The 15,000-nt window shown below is 60.2% G+C and overlaps 1 non-coding gene across 1 annotated transcript; it reads right to left on the bottom strand.

Moving 5' to 3' along the window:
• Positions 1–3,789: 3,789 nt before the first annotated feature.
• Positions 3,790–3,908, bottom strand: LOC131861086 (5S ribosomal RNA). The gene has a single exon (XR_009360167.1). It is a non-coding gene; the product is annotated as a 5S ribosomal RNA (ribosomal RNA).
• Positions 3,909–15,000: the final 11,092 nt, after the last annotated feature.

The raw sequence follows: 15,000 nt of genomic DNA, 5'->3' as shown, positions 1-15,000 counted from the left end.
GAGCGCTCTGAAGTGTGCTCCAAGGTGCGGCGTGCACGAAGTCGGAGCCCGGTTTGCCCCGGGTGTGCACCTCGCGTGCACCTTCGCTGCGGTGGGCACCTTGGCTGGGTTGCGCGCCTTGGTGGGCACCATGCAGTGCACGAAGTCGGAGCCCGGATTGCCCCGGGCGCGCACCTCCGCCAGGGTGGGCACCTTGGTGCGCACAACTTGCCTGGGCTGCGCACCAGGAAGGGCTCAAGATGGCACCCGCGTTCCGTTTTTTTCACTATCTTTCAGAACGGAAATTTTAAAATCTCGTTTTTTTTTGCCTTTTCTGGAAATTAGTGAAGGCAGCGCATCAAAGGTGCGCAACGCTGGTGCGAACCTGGGAGCGCTCCGATGTGTGCTCCAAGGTGCGGCGTGCACGAAGTCGGAGCCCGGTTTGCCCCGGGTGCGCACCTCGCGTGCACCTTCGCCGGGGTGGGCACCTTGGTGTGCAGACCTTGGCTGGGTTGCGCGCCCTGGTGGGCACCATGGTGCGCACCAAGGAGCGCTCCGAAGTGTGCTCCAAGGTGCGGCCTGCACGAAGTCGGAGCCCGGTTTGCCCCGGGTGTGCACCTCGGGTGGGCACCTTGGTGCGCATGCCTTGCCTGGGCTGCGCACCAGGGCGGGCTCAAGATGGCACCCGCGTTCCTTTTTTTTCACTATCTTTCAAAACGGAAATTTTAAAATCTCATTTTTTTTTGCCTTTTTCTGGAAATTAGTGAAGGCAGCGCATCAAAGGTGCGCACCTCGCTGCCCACCACGGTGCGCAACGCCGGTGGGCACCCGGGAGTGCTTCGAAGTGTGCTCCAAGGTGCTGCGTGCACGTTGTCGGAGCCCGGTTTGCCCCGGGTGCGCACCTCGCGTGCACCTTCGTCGGGGTGGGCACCTTGGCTGGGTTTGCCCCGGCTGCGCTCCGAAGCGGGGTTATTGGAGCGCCGCCTCTTTTTTTGTCGGAGCGTTTGGTGGGGTTTCTCGCATTGGCTCTTCCCAGGCCCGGTTGCCACCCTGGCGCGCACGAAGTCGGAAGTAGGGTTAATTGCCCGGGTGCGCACCTTTGCCAGGGTGGGCACCTTGCCTGGGCTGCGCACCAGGGCGGGCTCAAGATGGCACCCGCGTTCCGTTTTTTTCACTATCTTTCAAAACGGAAATTTCAAAATCTCCTTTTTTTTTTGCCTTTTCTGGAAATTAGTGAAGGCAGCGCATCAAAGGTGCGCACCCGGGAGCGCTACGAAGTGTGCTCCAAGGTGCGGCGTGCACGTTGTCGGAGCCCGGTTTGCCCCGGGTGCGCACCTCGCCTGCACCTTGGCCGGGGTGGGCACCTTGGCTGGGTTTGCCCAGGGTGCGCTCCGAAGCGGGGTTACTGGAGCGCCCCCTCTTTTTTTGTCAGAGCGTTTGGTGGGGTTTCTCGCATTGGCTCTTCCCAGGCCCGGTTGTTGGGTGCGCTCCCACCCTGGCGCGCGCGAGGTTGGAAGTTGGGTTAATTGCCCGGGCGCGCACCTTCGCCAGGGTGGGCACCTTGGTGCGCACACCTTGGCTGGGCTGCGCACCAGGGCGGGCTCAAGATGGCACCAGCATTCCCTTTTTTTCACTATCTTTCAAAACGGAAATTTTAAAATCTCGTTTTTTTTTGCCTTTTATGGAAATTAGTGAAGGCATCGCATCAAAGGTGCGCACCTCGCTGCCCACCTTGGTGTGCTCCGAGGTGCCCACCACGGTGCGAACCCGGGAGCGCCCCGATGTGTGCTCCAAGGTGCGGCGTGCACGAAGTCGGACCCCGGTTTGCCCCGGGTGCGCACCTCGCGTGCACCTTGGTGCGCACACCTTGGCTGGGTTGCGCGCCCTGGTGGGCACCATGGTGCGCACCAAGGAGCGCTCCGAAGTGTGCTCCAAGGTGCGCCGTGCACGAAGTCGGAGCCCGGTTTGCCCCGGGTGCGCACCTCGCGTGCACCTTCGCCGCGGTGGGCACCATGGCGTGCACGAAGTCGGAGCCCGGTTTGCCCCGGGTGCGCACCTCGCGTGCACCTTCGCCGGGGTGGGCACCTTGGTGTGCAGACCTTGGCTGGGTTGCGCGCCCTGGTGGGCACCATGGTGCGCACCAAGGAGCGCTCCGAAGTGTGCTCCAAGGTGCGGCCTGCACGAAGTCGGAGTCCGGTTTGCCCCGGGTGCGCACCATGGCGTGCACGAAGTCGGAGCCCGGTTTGCCCCGGGTGCGCACCTCGTGTGCACCTTCGCCGGGGTGGGCACCTCGGCTGGTTTGCGCGCCCTGGTGCGCACCAAGGAGCGCTCCGAAGTGTGCTCCAAGGTGCGGCGTGCACGAAGTCGGAGCCCGGTTTGCCCCGGGTGCGCACCTCGCGTGCACCTTCGCCGCGGTGGGCACCTTGGCTGGGTTGGGCACCATTGAGCGCTCCGAAGTTTGCTCCAAGGTGCGCACCATGGCCCTCCAAGGTGCGCAGCATGGCGTGCACGAAGTCGGAGCCCGGTTTGCCCCGGGTGCGCACCTCGCGTGCACCTTCGCCAGGGTGGGCACCTCGGTGCGCACACCTTCTCAATGTTTTCTTGCCTTTTCTGGAAATTGGTGAAGGCAGCGCATCAAAGGTGCGCACCTCGGTGTGCTCCGAGGTGCGAACCCGAGAGCGCTTCGAGGTGCGCACGAAGTCAAAAGTCGGGTTAATTGCATTGTTTTCCCCGGGTGCGCTCCGAGGTGCGCAACATCGGTGCGCACCAAGGAGGGCTCCGAAGTGTGCTCCAAGGTGCGCACGATGGCGTGCACCTCTGGTGCGCACGATTCGGAGCTCGGTTTGCCCGGGGTGCGCACACCTTGGCTGGGTTGCGCACCTTTTGTGCGCTCCATGGTGCGTACGAAGTCGGAGCTCGGTTTGCCCCGGGTGCGCACCTTGATGCGCACGCCTTGGCTGGGCTGCGCACCTTGGTGGGCGCCTCCAAGGTGCGCACGAAGTCGAAGCTCGGTTTGCCCCGGGTGCGCACCTTGGTGGGCGCCATGGTGCACTCCGAGGTGCCCAAGATTGGTGCGCACCAAGGAGCGCTCCGAAGTGCGCTCCAAGGTGCGCAGGTGCGCGCGAAGTCGAAAGTTGGGTTAATTGTCCGGTTTGCCTCGGGTGCGCACCTTGCGTGCACCTTCGCCAGGGTGGGCGCCTTGGTGCGCACACCTTGGCTGGGCTGCGCACCCGGGCGCGCACACCTTGGCACCCGCGTTTCCTTCATTTTAAATTTTTTTTTTTTACAATCTCTCAAGTGGGAAATTCTATAATCTCAACTTTTTTTGCCTTTTCAGGAAACTTTTGAATGGAGCGCATCATTGGTGCGCTCCGAAGTGTGCTCCAAGGTGCGCACCTCTGGTGCGCTCCAAAGCTCTCTCCAGCTGCGTGCACCTGCCCCGGGCGCGCACCCGGCCCCGCCCAGCTTCGCTCACCTGTCCCGGGCGTCTGGTGCGGAACCTTAGAGTAAGAAACATCACCGTGCACCTTGGCCAACGTGCGCGACTCGACCGAGCGCGCACTGGCCGAGGTGCACACCGATTTCACCTGGGTGCGCGCGCAGCACCTCGGGCGCACCGGGGTGCGCGCACAACGCCCGGGTTGCACCGTGGCCTGTGTGCTCGGGGCGCCTCGGGTGCGCGCTCGGTGTCGCCCCGGCGCGCGCGGTAGTGCGGGCAACGCACCCCGGCCCGGCCCGGCCCCGACGAGAACGCAAACGGGCAAAAGGTTAATTCAAATAGCATTGCGACGCCCGGCGAAAAACTAAAAAAGGGTGCAACACCGGGACTTCCCGGGAGGTCACCCATCCCAGTACTACTCCGGCCCAAGCGCGCTTAACTGCGGAGTTCTGATGGGATCCGGTGCACTAACGCTGGTATGATCGCACCCGTTATGAGCTTGTCGCAGTGTGTACTTAGCAAACCGCGACCCACGTGCGAATCCACCCCGGCCACCCACCCCCGTCGAGGTGCACACCCTCCCTCGCGAAGTGCGCCCCGTTCGCCAAGTGTGAGCCCTGCCCGGGTGCACGCACCTTGCTAGGGCATCGGGTGTGCACCCGGCCCGGCCTACGTGCGTGCACCTGGACGGGGCGTCGTGTGCGTGCAGTGTCCCGTCTGCAACGCGGTGCCCACACACCACCTCGGGCGCAACGACCTGCGCTCACATGTGGGCCGAGTGCACCTTGGTGCATGTTCGGGGCGCCTCGGGTGCACGCTCGATCTTGCCCCGGTGCACCAAGGCGCTCGGTTTGCCCCGGGTGCGCACTTGGTGCAAGGTGGGCACCCAAAATAGGGATCAAGCACCAAAACACAAGTTTCGGGATGCAAAATGGGACCCAAGGACCACAAATGCGTTCCAAGACCCATGATGGGTCCACGAGAACAAAAATGTGTTCCGAGACTTAATAAACAAATATTGGGTTTTAGGAGAAGAAACATGCTCTGATGCCCAAAACGAGAATCGACCCCGAAAAGGCCACAGGCCAAAAGTGGGATGCGAGACAAAAAAAAATGGGACCCGAGGACCAAAATTGGGTTCCCAGGTCGAAGACAGGGCAACCGGACAAGAAACGACCTCTAAGGCTCGAAATGAGTCCCGACGACTAAAACTTGACAAGAAGCACCCATCAGGCACCCAACTCGACACCCATGGGATGCCGACCCACCCGGGCTTCCACCTAGCACACCTTGGCACCCACCCACCCTCACACCCAACCTCGCACCCAACTTAGCACCTTTGAACCCACATTGGCACTCACCCTGACCCTGGCACCTTGGAACCCACATTGGCACTCACCTTGACCCTGGCACCCACCTTTGCACTCACCTTGGGACCCACCCTGGCTCCCACCTCGGCACCCACCCAGACACCCACCTTGGTTCCTTGGCACCCACCTTGGATCCTTGGCACCCACCCCGACACCCACCTTGGCACGCAACTTGGCTACTTGCCACCCACCTTGGCTCCTTGAAGCCCACCCCGACAACCACCCCGTGACCTACCCTGGCTAGGGTTGGTGCACACCCACCCTGGTGCCCACCTTGGCACCCACCCTATGACCCACCTTGGCACGCACCTTAGTACCCACCCCGTTACCCACCCTAGGACCCACCCCGTGACCCACCTTGGCCAGGGTGGGTGCACCCACCCTGGTGCCCACCTTGGCACCCACCCATCCTAGCACCCAGCCTGTGACCGGGCTTGGAACCCAACCTTGCACCCGTCTTGGCCAGTGTGGGTGCGCACCCATCCTGGCACCCACGTTGTGACACACCCTTTAACCCACGCACCCTAGCACCCACGTTGGCACCCACCTTGGAACCCAACTTGGCACCCACCTCGGCACCCACCTTGACACTTGTGGACCCACCTTGCCACTCACCCTAGCATCGACCCATCCTAGCACCCACCCTGGCACCTTTGCACCCTAGCACTCACCCATCCTAGCACCTAACCTGTGACCCACCTTGACACTCACCCTCGCACCCACCTTGGAACCCAACCTAGCACCCACCCACCCTGACACCAACCCTAGCACCTACCCACCCTTGCACCCACCCTGTGACCCATCTTGGCACCCACCCATCCTACCACTCAACCTATCACCCACCTTCTCACCCACCTTGGCATCCACCTTAGCACCCACCCACACTGGCACCTTGGCACCCACCTCGGGCAAGGTGGGTGCACACCCACCCTGGCACCCAATTTAGAACCCACCGAGCATGTTACCCACCTTGGCACCCACATTGCAGCCCACCCTAGTACCCACCCTATGACCCACATTGGCATCCACACCCTAGCACCCAGGCACCTCGACACCCACCTTGACACCCACCCTAGCACTGAACCTGTGACCCACCTTGGAACTCACCCTAGAACCCACCCACCCTGTGAACCACCTTGGCATCCACCTTAGCACCCACCCACCTTGGCACCCACTCTAGCACTCACCCATCCTAACACCCAACTTGTTACCCACCTTGGCACCCGCCCTCGCGTCCACCTTGAAACCCACCCTAGCACCCACCCACGCAGGAGCCCACCTTGGCACCCAACCTAACACCCACGCATCCTGGCACCCAACTTGTGACCCACCTTGGAACCCACCCTAGTACCCACCTTTGAACCCACTATATCACCAACCCACCTTGGCACCCACCCTATGACCCTCTTTGGAATCCACCCTAGCACGCACCCACCCTGGCACCCACCATGGAGCGCACCCTAGCACCCACCCACCTCGGCACGCACCTCAACACCCACCTTGGTGTGCGCACTGCGCCAACCTCTCAAAGACCCTATGTGGTGCGCTCCAAAGTGTACACCTTTGGTGCGCTCCAAGGTGCGCACCTTTGGTGCACACCAAAGTGTGCACCGAGGTGAGCACCAAAGTGCACTCCAGGGTGCACACCAAGGCGCGCACCTTTGGTGCGGTCAATGCAAACGAATTCGGAAGTTGGGGTCGATGTCGTAATCGCTGCTGCAGACTACACGTATGAGAATCGGACAAATAGCTTTATATAGGGGAGGTGTTGCGTTTGATGGGTCGACTCCCCTGGTTGTGTGCACTGCACCAACTTCAAAGACCCTGTCTTGTTTAAGAAGTCAAAAGTTGGGGTGGATGTCCTAATCATTGCTGCAGTCTACGCATGTATGAGAATCAGACAAATAGCTTATATAGGGGAGGTGTTGCATTCGGTGGGTTGACTCCCCTGGTTGTGCGCACTGCGCCAACCTCAAAGACCTTGTTTTCGTTTAGAAGCCGAAAGTTGGGGTCGATGTCCTAATTGCTCTTGCAGGCTACGCATGTATGAGAATCAGACAAATAGCTTATATAGGGGAGGTGTTGGGTTTGATGGGTCGACTCCCCTGGTTGTGCGCATTGCGCCAACCTCAAAGACCCTGCATTGCGGATGAAGTCGAAAGTCAGAGTTTGGTGTGCTACAAGGTGTGGTCGAAGGTGCTCACCTAGGTGTGCACCTTTGGAGCGCAGGAAAAGTGCCCTCCAAAAGTGCGCACCTTTGGAGTGCACAAAAGTGCCCTCCAAAAGTGCGCACCTTTGGAGCGCAGAAAAGTGCCCTCCAAAAAGTGCCCTCCAAAAGTGCGCACCTTTGGAGCGCAGAAAAGTGCCCTCCAAAAGTGCGCACCTTTGGAGCGCAGAAAAGTGCCCTCCAAAAAGTGCCCTCCAAAAGTGCGCACCTTTGGAGCGCAGAAAAGTGCCCTCCAAAAAGTGCCCTCCAAAAGTGCGCACCTTTGGAGCGCAGAAAAGTGCCCTCCAAAAAGTGCCCTCCAAAAGTGCGCACCTTTGGAGCGCAGAAAAGTGCCCTCCAAAAAGTGCCCTCCAAAAGTGCGCACCTTTGGAGCGCAGAAAAGTGCCCTCCAAAAAGTGCCCTCCAAAAGTGCGCACCTTTGGAGCGCAGAAAAGTGCCCTCCAAAAAGTGCCCTCCAAAAGTGCGCACCTTTGGAGCGCAGAAAAGTGCCCTCCAAAAAGTGCCCTCCAAAAGTGCGCACTTTTGGTGCGCACCAAAAGTGCGCACTTTTGGTGCGCACCAAGGCGCTGGTTCGGTCGTTGCAGGCGAGTTCGGAAGTTGGGGTCGATGTCCTGAGCGGAGGTGCAAACTACACAGGTGTCGGAATCGGACAAATAGCTTATATAGGGGAGGTGTATGCTTCGATGGGTCGACTCCCCAGGTTGAGCGCACCGCGCCAACCTCAAAGACCCTACGGTATGGATGAAGTCGGAAGTTGGGTCCGATGACCGATTCGATTAGTAGGTATGCTCATGAGGTCGGAATTTGGGTCCGATGACCTGCCATGTGTAGGAAGGCGAATGTTGGCACTGTGCGTTGCAAGGTGCACACCAAGGCGCTGGTGCGGTCTTTTTAGTCGAGTTCGGAAGTTGGGGTCGATGTCCTGATCGGAGGTGCAAGCTACACAGGTGTGGGAATCGGACAAATAGCTTATATAGGGGAGGTGTATGCTTCGTTGGGTCGACTCCCCGGGTTGAGCGCACCGCGCCAACCTCAAAGACCCTACGGTATGGATGAAGTCGGAAGTTGGGTCCGATGACCGATTCGATATGTAGGCATACTCGCGAGGTCGGAATTTGGGTCCGATGACCTGCCATGTTGAGGAAGGCGAATGTTGGCACTGTGCGTTGCAAGGTGCGCACCAAGGCGCTGGTTCGGTCGTTGCAGGCGAGTTCGGAAGTTGGGGTCGATGTCCTGATCGGAGGTGCAAACTACACAGGTGTGGGAATCGGACAAATAGCTTATATAGGGGAGGTGTATGCTTCGTTGGGTCGACTCCCCGGGTTGAGCGCACCGCGCCAACCTCAAAGACCCTACGGTATGGATGAAGTCGGAAGTTGGGTCCGATGACCGATTCGATATGTAGGCATACTCGCGAGGTCGGAATTTGGGTCCGATGACCTGCCATGTGCAGGAAGGCGAATGTTGGGACTGTGCGTCGCAAGGTGCGCACCAAGGCGCTGGTGCCGTCGTTGCAGTCGAGTTCGGAAGTTGGGGTCGATGTCCTGGTCAGAGGTGCAAACTACACAGGTGTGGGAATCGGACAAATAGCTTATATAGGGGAGGTGTATGCTTCGATGGGTCGACTCCCCGGGTTGAGCGCACCGCGCCAACCTCAGAGACCCTACAGTATGGATGAAGTCGGAAGTTGGGTCCGATGACCGATTCGATACGTATGCATATTCGCGAGGTCTGAATTTGTGTCCGATGACCTGCCATGCGCAGGAAGGCGGAATTTGGGTCCGATGACCGAGTTGATGGCGTGCCATGCGCAGAAAGGCGGAATTTGGGTCCGATGACCGAGTTGATGTTGATGGCCCGCCATGCATAGGAAGGCGGAATTTGGGTCCGATGACCGATTTGAAGGCGTGCCATACGCAGAAAGGCGGAGTTTGGGTCCGATGACCGAGTTGATATTGATGGCCCGCCATGCGCAGGAAGGCAGAATTTGGGTCCGATGACCTGACATACGCATGGAGTCCGACTCGGGGGCCGATGTTCGATTCGATGACTTGCATTGTGGGTAAAGTCGGAAGTTGTGGTCTTTGACCCGATTCGATGACCAGACTTCGGCTGCTTGAGAATCGGACAAATAACTTATATAGGGGAGGTAGTGTTCTCGAGCATCCTCCCCCCGTGCCCGTTTATGTCGATTGATGCTGGTGCTCTACTGGTTGGAGAGCTCGGATGCAAAAATCTTGCACCAGGATTTATCGATTGTGATGGACACGGCAAGTCTCCTGATTGCTATGCAGGAGCTCATCGTGAATCTCTATGCGGCCTTGGTATGGACTCGACCTGTGGAATGGTTCGGCAATGGTAGTCGCTCCAACACGTCCTTGCAGTGGCCACAGAGGTGATTCAACTAGAGCTCCAGTCTAGCTTTTGGGTTGCTTGGCGGACTGGTATAGCCGCGATCGAGTTCCGGCCATGAACGTTTTAGATAGCTCTTGGGCTTTCTGGGACGGAAGTCGGAAGTTTGGGCTGTTGTCCGATTTGATGACCATTCTTCGGATGTGTGAGAATCGGACAAATAACTTATATAGGGGACTGTGTTGTCTCACGCAGCCCCCTCCGTGCCCCTCTATCTCGACCGATGTTGGTGCTTGAAAGGGTTGGGATCGCTCGGATTTATAAACGTGCACCACCATTTGTCGAGTGTGAGGGACGCGGCAGGTCTCCTAAATGCTATGTGGGCGCTCTCTGAGAATCTCTATCCGGCCTCGACACAAACTAGTCTTGCTGAATGGTTTGGCACTGGTAGTCGATCTAACACGTCGTTGTTGTGGCCGCCTAGGCGATTCGATTCGAGCCCCCGTCTAGCTTTTGGGTTGCTTGGCGGATTTTGCCCTATCCGCAAGTGAGCTCGGTCCCTAAACGTTCGAGAAACCTGATTGCTATGTGCCGACTCTCTTTCTTGCGAGCCTCCATCTAGCTTTTGGGTCTCTACGGAACGGAAGTCGGAATCTGGGACCGTTGTTTGATTCGACGAGGCAGACTACGGTTGTGCGAGAATCGGACAAATAACTTATATAGGGGAGGTGTTGACTGGAGCATTCTCCCCCGTGCCCCTCTAACTCGACCAATGCTGGCGCTCGAACGGTGGTAGCGCTCGGATTTTCATTGAGCGCCAGCATTGGTCGATTTAGAGGGGCATGCGAGATTCCCGAATGCTATGCGAGGGCTCTAACGGAAATGTCTATTGGTTTCGGTATGGATGCAATTGCGAGTGGTTCGGCAAAGGTAGTCGTTCCGATGCGTCCATGTCGTGGCCAAATCGATAATTCGATTTGAGCCCTCGTATAGCATTTGGGTCTCTCGATGTGATTCCGCATTCCAGTCCCTTTGGGCACTGCTTGAGCCGCATCCCAGGGGGTTCCCTTCCCAATAATCTGCCTCGCAACCCGATTGCTATGCGGTGAGGCTCCTCGGCCGCCTCGGAACTATCTGTGTATCAGACGCATCGCGGGATAAGGGGTTGGCAACGGTAGTCGCCCCAAGCGCGTCCGATGCTTGGACCATTCCGAGGCGGCCCTGAAGCCTCTTCCGTCTAGCCGTTGGGTCCTTCTCGCCGCATCCCTCGCCTCGCACCCCGATTGCTATGCGGTGAGGCTCCTCGGCCGCCTTGGAACTATCTGTGTATCGGACGCGTCGCGGGATAAGGGGTTGTCACTGGTAGTCGCCCCAAGCGCGTCCGATGCTTGGACCATTCCGAGGCGGCCCTGAAGCCTCTTCCGTCTAGCCGTTGGGTCCTTCTCGCCGCATCCCTCGCCTCGCACCCCGATTGCTATGCGGTGAGGCTCCTCGGCCGCCTTGGAACTATCTGTGTATCGGACGCGTCGCGGGATAAGGGGTTGTCACTGGTAGTCGCCCCAAGCGCGTCCGATGCTTGGACCATTCCGAGGCGGCCCTGAAGCCTCTTCCGTCTAGCCGTTGGGTCCTTCTCGCCGCATCCCTCGCCTCGCACCCCGATTGCTATGCGGTGAGGCTCCTCGGCCGCCTTGGAACTATCTGTGTATCAGACGCGTCGCGGGATAAGGGGTTGTCACTGGTAGTCGCCCCAAGCGCGTCCGATGCTTGGACCATTCCGAGGCGGCCCTGAAGCCTCTTCCGTCTAGCCGTTGGGTCCTTCTCGCCGCATCCCTCGCCTCGCACCCCGATTGCTATGCGGTGAGGCTCCTCGGCCGCCTTGGAACTATCTGTGTATCGGACGCGTCGCGGGATAAGGGGTTGTCACTGGTAGTCGCCCCAAGCGCGTCCGATGCTTGGACCATTCCGAGGCGGCCCTGAAGCCTCTTCCGTCTAGCCGTTGGGTCCTTCTCGCCGCATCCCTCGCCTCGCACCCCGATTGCTATGCGGTGAGGCTCCTCGGCCGCCTTGGAACTATCTGTGTATCGGACGCGTCGCGGGATAAGGGGTTGTCACTGGTAGTCGCCCCAAGCGCGTCCGATGCTTGGACCATTCCGAGGCGGACCTGAAGCCTCTTCCCTCTAGCCGTTGGGGCTTTCTCGCCGCATCCCTCGCCTCGCACCCCGATTGCTATGCTGTGAGGCTCCTCGGCCGCCTCGGAACTATCTGTGTATCGGACGCATCGCGGGATAAGGGGTTGGCAGTGGTAGTCGCCCCAAGCGCGTCCGATGCTTGGACCATTCCGAGGCGGCCCTGAAGCCTCTTTCGTCAGCCGTTGGGGCCATCTCGCCGCATCCCCCACCTCGCACCACGATTGCTATGCTGTGAGGCTCCTCGGCCGCCTCGGAACTATCTGTGTATCGGACGCATCGCGGGATAAGGGGTTGGCAGTGGTAGTCGCCCCAAGCGCGTCCGATGCTTGGACTATTCCGAGGCGGCCCTGCAGCCTCTTCCGTGTAGCCTTTGGGGCCATCTCGCCGCATCCCTCGCCTCGCACCCCGATTGCTATGCGGTGAGGCTCATCGGCCGCCTGGGAACTATCTTCGTATCGGACGCATCGCGGGATAAGGGGTTGTCACTGGTAGTCGCCCCAAGCGCGTCCGATGCTTGGACTATTCCGAGGCGGCCCTGCAGCCTCTTCCGTCTAGCCGTTGGGGCCATCTCGCCGCATCCCCCACCTCCTCGGCTGCCTCGGAACTATCTGTGTATCGGACGCATCGCGGGATAAGGGGTTGGCAGTGGTAGTCGCCCCAAGCGCGTCCGATGCTTGGACTATTCCGAGGCGGCCCTGCAGCCTCTTCCGTCTAGCCTTTGGGGCCATCTCGCCGCATCCCTCACCTCGCACCCCGATTGCTATGCAGTGAGGCTCCTCGGCCGCCTGGGAACTATCTTCGTATCGGACGCATCGCGGGATAAGGGGTTGTCACTGGTAGTCGCCCCAAGGACGTCCGATGCTTGGACTATTCCGAGGCGGCCCTGCAGCCTCTTCCGTCTAGCCGTTGGGGCCATCTCGCCGCATCCCCCACCTCCTCGGCTGCCTCGGAACTATCTTCGTATCGGACGCATCGCGGGATAAGGGGTTGGCAGTGGTAGTCACCCCAAGCGCGTCCGATGCTTGGACTATTCCGAGGCGGCCCTGCAGCCTCTTCCGTCTAGCCTTTGGGGCCATCTCGCCGCATCCCTCGCCTCGCACCCCGATTGCTATGCGGTGAGGCTCCTCGGCCGCCTGGGAACTATCTTCGTATCGGACGCATCGCGGGATAAGGGGTTGTCACTGGTAGTCGCCCCAAGCGCGTCCGATGCTTGGACTATTCCGAGGCGGCCCTGCAGCCTCTTTCGTCTAACCGTTGGGGCCATCTCGCCGCATCCCCCACCTCGCACCCCGATTGCTATGCGGTGAGGCTCCTCGGCCGCCTTGGAACTATCTTCGTATCGGACGCATCGCGGGATAAGGGGTTGTCACTGGTAGTCGCCCCAAGCTGCGTCCGATGCTTGGACTATTCCGAGGCGGCCCTGTGGCCTCTTCCGTCTAGCCGTTGGGGCCATCTCGCCGCATCCCCCACCTCGCACCCCGATTGCTATGCGGTGAGGCTCCTCGGCCGCCTTGGAACTATCTTCGTATCGGACGCATCGCGAGATAAGGGGTTGTCACTGGTAGTCGCCCCAAGCACGTCCGATGCTTGGACTATTCCGAGGCGGCCCTGCAGCCTCTTCCGTCTAGCCGTTGGGGCCATCTCGCCGCATCCCCCACCTCGCACCCCGATTGCTATGCGGTGAGGCTCCTCGGCCGCCTTGGAACTATCTTCGTATCGGACGCATCGCGGGATAAGGGGTTGTCACTGGTAGTCGCCCCAAGCGCGTCCGATGCTTGGACTATTCCGAGGCGGCCCTGCAGCCTCTTCCGTCTAGCCGTTGGGGCCATCTCGCCGCATCCCCCACCTCGCACCCCGATTGCTATGCGGTGAGGCTCCTCGGCCGCCTTGGAACTATCTTCGTATCGGACGCATCGCGGGATAAGGGGTTGTCACTGGTAGTCGCCCCAAGCGCGTCCGATGCTTGGACTATTCCGAGGCGGCCCTGTGGCCTCCTCCGTCTAGCCGTTGGGGCCATCTCGCCGCATCCCCCCCCTTGCACCCGGATTGCTATGCGGTGAGGCTCCGATGCTTGGACTATTTCGAGGCGGCCCTGTGGCCTCTTCCGTCTAGCCGTTGGGGCCATCTCGCCGCATCCCCCCCCTTGCACCCGGATTGCTATGCGGTGAGGCTCCTGGGCCACCTTGGAACTATCTTCGTATCGGACGCATCGCGGGATAAGGGGTTGTCACTGGTAGTCGCCCCAAGCGCGTCCGATGCTTGGACTATTCCGAGGCGGCCCTGCAGCCTCTTTCGTCTAGCCGTTTGGGCCATCTCGCCGCATCCCCCACCTCGCACCCCGATTGCTATGCGGTGAGGCTCCTCGACCGCCTTGGAACTATCTTCGTATCGGACGCATCGCAGGATAAGGGGTTGTCACTGGTAGTCGCCCCAAGCGCGTCCGATGCTTGGACTATTCCGAGGCGGCCCTGCAGCCTCTTCCGTCTAGCCGTTGGGGCCATCTCGCCGCATCCCCCACCTCGCACCCCGATTGCTATGCGGTGATGCTCCTCGGCCGCTTTGGAACCATCTTCGAATCGGACGCATCGCGGGATAAGGGGTTGTCACTGGTAGTCGCCCCAAGCGCGTCCGATGCTTGGACCATTCCGAGGCGGCCCTGAAGCCTCTTCCGTCTAGCCGTTGGGGCCATCCGTCGCCTCGCACCCCCGATTGCTATGCGGTGAGGCTCCTCGGCCGCCTTGGAACCGTCTTCGTATCGGACGCATCGCGGGATAAGGGGTTGTCACTGGTAGTCGCCCCAAGCGCGTCCGATGCTCGGACCATTCCGAGGCGGCCCTGAAGCCTCTTCCGTCTAGCCATTGGGGCCATCTCGCCGCATCCGTCGCCTCGCACCCCCGATTGCTATGCGGTGAGGCTCCTCGGCCGCCTTGCAACCTTCTGTGTATCGGACGCATCGCGGGATAAGGGGTTGGCACTGGTAGTCGCCCCAAGCGCGTCCGATGCTTGGACCATACCGAGGTGGCCCTGAAGCCTCTTCCGTGTAGCCGTTGGGGCCTTCCCGCCCCATCCCTCGCCTCGCACCCCGATTGATATGCGGTGAGGCTCCTCGGCCGCGTTGGAACTATCTGTGTATCGGACGCATCGCGGGATAAGGGGTTGGCACTGGTAGTCGTCCCAATCGCGTCCGATGCTTGGACCATTCCGAGGCGGCCCTGCAGCCTCTTCCTAGTCGTCGGGGCCTTCCCGGCGCATCCTTCGCCTCGCATCCCGATTCCTATGCGGTGAGTCTTCTCGGCCGCCGCGGAACTATACCTGTTATCGCTACTGCATCCTTCGGCTGGTAACCTCCTCTGCCGCCTTGGAACGTTCTCTTTGTCGGACGCGTCGCGGGATAAGGGGTTGGCACTGGTAGTCGCCCCAAGCGCGCCTGATGCATAGACCGCT

This window comes from Cryptomeria japonica, unplaced genomic scaffold (genome assembly GCF_030272615.1).
Source record: "Cryptomeria japonica unplaced genomic scaffold, Sugi_1.0 HiC_scaffold_20, whole genome shotgun sequence".
NCBI classification, from domain to species: domain Eukaryota; kingdom Viridiplantae; phylum Streptophyta; class Pinopsida; order Cupressales; family Cupressaceae; genus Cryptomeria; species Cryptomeria japonica.
The sequence above is the reverse complement of the archived record's forward strand: the minus strand, read 5'-3'. Positions and strand labels throughout refer to the sequence as shown.